This window comes from Phoenix dactylifera, unplaced genomic scaffold (assembly GCF_009389715.1).
Source record: "Phoenix dactylifera cultivar Barhee BC4 unplaced genomic scaffold, palm_55x_up_171113_PBpolish2nd_filt_p 000120F, whole genome shotgun sequence".
In the NCBI taxonomy this organism is placed as follows: Eukaryota; Viridiplantae; Streptophyta; class Magnoliopsida; order Arecales; family Arecaceae; genus Phoenix; species Phoenix dactylifera.
Window position 1 is genome coordinate 985783 of NW_024067688.1, and position 2831 is coordinate 988613.

At 42.4% G+C, this 2831-nt stretch overlaps 1 non-coding gene across 1 annotated transcript; it reads left to right on the plus strand.

Annotated features, from left to right (window-relative positions):
- The first annotated feature begins 2384 nt into the window (after positions 1–2384).
- LOC120104843 lies at positions 2385–2490 on the plus strand. Its single transcript, XR_005507198.1, has one exon. It is a non-coding gene; the product is annotated as a small nucleolar RNA R71 (small nucleolar RNA).
- Positions 2491–2831: the final 341 nt, after the last annotated feature.

Here is a 2831-nt window from a genome sequence, read left to right on the forward strand (position 1 = left end):
TTTCTGTAGTCAATGCACACGCGCCAACCCGTGGTTGTGCGTGTTTGTATCAATTCTCCTTCCGTATTTTCAACCACAGTGATACCTGATTTCTTGGGTACCACTTGTGTCGGACTCACCCACTTACTATCAGAAATTGGATAAATGATTTCGGCATCTAATAACTTCACCACTTCTTTCTTGACTACCTCCTTCATGTTAAGATTGAGTCTTCTTTGCATTTCTCGAGTGGGCTTTGCATCATCTTCGAGGTGGATTCGATGCATGCATATGGAGGGATCAACCCCTTTCAAATCGGCTACAGACCATCCTATGGCATGTTTATTCTCTTCTAGTACCCTTAAAAGTTTACCCTCCTGTTCAGTAGGTAAGTTGGCCGCGATGATTACAGGGAGGGTATCTTCTGGTCCTAGAAAGGCATACTTAAGAGTTGTCGGAAGTGGCTTTAACTCAAGTTTAGGTGGAGAATCAATGGAAGGACAAAGTGGTGCGCTAGCAATGGGGGGAAGAGGTTCAGGTCGGATCTTCCAAGGAAGGGAACTCATGGGAGATTGATTGTCGAGTAAGATGTTGACTTCTTCTATGGCCTTGTCTATGTCAAAGTTGTCAATGTCAAAATGGGCCAAGCATGCCTCTAGGGGGTCATCTGCTAAGATATAGGGAAGGGCTTCCTCTACAAGATCATCCATTTCATCAATTAGGCAACACCCGTCTTTCCTCACATGTTGGTCAGCGGCATAAAACACATTCAACTTAATTTTCATGTTCCCAAATGATATATCCATTGTCCCAGTTCTATAATTGATACATGCATTGGCTGTAGCTAAAAAGGGACGACCAAGAATCACAGGGATTTGTTTTTTAAGGTTGGGCACATGTTCCATGTCAAGGATGATAAAATCTACTGAAAAATAGAATTTGTCTACCTTGACAACAACATCTTCAATTATCCCCTGTGGTATCTTCACAGATCGATCAGCCAATTGTAAGGACACCGAGGTAGGTTTTAATTCACCTAATCCAAATTTTTCATAGACTGAATAGGGTAGAAGATTCACACTTGCCCCTAGATCTAAGAGTGCTCGGTCGATGGAGTTATTTCCTATGACACAGGAAATAGTGGGAGCACCAGGATCTTTGAACTTTGGAGGGGTGTTGTGTTGGAGAATGGAACTTACCTGCTCAGTTAGGAGGACCTTTTTAGGCACATGTGTCCTAGATTTCCGCTTTTGGGTGCAAAGGTCTTTGAGAAATTTGGCATAGGAGGGAACTTGTTTGATGGCATCAAGGAGTGGGAGGTTGATTTTAACTTGTTTGAAGACCTCCATCATCTCTTCTAATGAAGTTCCCTTCTTGCCAAAGGGAGAGGGTGCATTAAGTGCTTCAGGGAATGGAGCCTTTGGAATGTGGGTTGTGGCAGATGGTGGACTAACTGAAGAAGGTTTTGGGTTTTCATATGATACATTCCTCTCCTCTTCTTCACCTTCCTTATTGTTACCCTCCCCAACCTTATTATTTATTATACGTCCACTCCTTAGGGTAGTCAAAGCATTGGCTTGCTCATGATTTAGTCGAGTTTCTTGAGCCACGTATTGTCCCCTAGGATTACTCATTGGTTGACTTGGAAGCTTACCTTCCTCTCGCTTGTTTAATGCATTGGTTAGTTGACCATTTGGAATTCTAGCTTAGCAATCGATTGCGTGTGAGAGTGCAATAGTTGTGTGTTTGCCTCCAAACCTGGAAGGGCAGTCAACACTTTCTCCTCAAAGGCTGTATTTCTTTGGGTTGGAGGAGGAGGGTGTTGAAATTGAGTTGAGGGACGGTAGAGATGAAAATTCTGAGGGTTTTGAAAATTTTGGGAGTAGGGTTGGGTAGTATTCGAAGCTTGTTGCCTCCAAGAAAAATTTGGATGATTCTGCCATCCCGAATTATATGTATTGGAAAATGGATCATTACCCGGTCTGGGTTGTGTTTGAGCAGCATTGATGTGTTCTTGCACGAGTTCGGAGAATTGGGGTGCTGAGGGGCACTCATGAATAGGATGCGATGGGCTAGAACAGATAGCACACACTTGTGCTTGGGAAGAGCTAATGACATGTCCTCCTATCATCAGTTGGTCGATCTTATGGGACAATGCATCTACCTTGCTAGACAGGTCCATAGAATGACTTATTTCACAAATGGTCCCTTTTCTTTGAGAACTCGGAGGTACTTGACGAGAACAGGAAGCATGGTGAAGGGAGTTTTCATTAAGATTTTCAAATAATTGCCATGCTTCATGCTCATTTTGAAGCATGAAAGTCCCCCCGCATGCAGCATCGATCATCTAACGGTTTCGTTCAGTCAATCCGTCATAAAAACATTGCCCTAGTTGCCACTTAGGTATTTGATGATGAGGGCATTTACGGATTAGGTCCCTAAATCTCTTCCAAGTTTCATGAAATTCTTCTCTCTCAGTTTGGGAGAAGCTTGTAATGGCACGTCTAAACTGGTTCGTTCTTCCTATGAAAAAGTATTTTTTAAGGAATTCTTGTTGCATTTGATCCCAAGAACGAATTGAGTTAGCTTCTAAAGAATTCAGCCCTTGTTTGGCTCTATTTTTTAAGGGAGAAAGGGTATAATCTAAGTTTCAGAGCATCATCAGTGAAGTTCTGAATCTTGACTGTGGTGCAAATCTCAAGAAATTCATCTAGGTGTTTATATGGTTCTTCGTTGGTGAACCCATAAAAAGATGGGAGCATTTGGATCACACTAGACTTTATTTCGTATTGTACAGCTGCTACTTCAGGTAATCGAATACAAGATGGGAAAGTGTAAATGGTGGGAGTAAA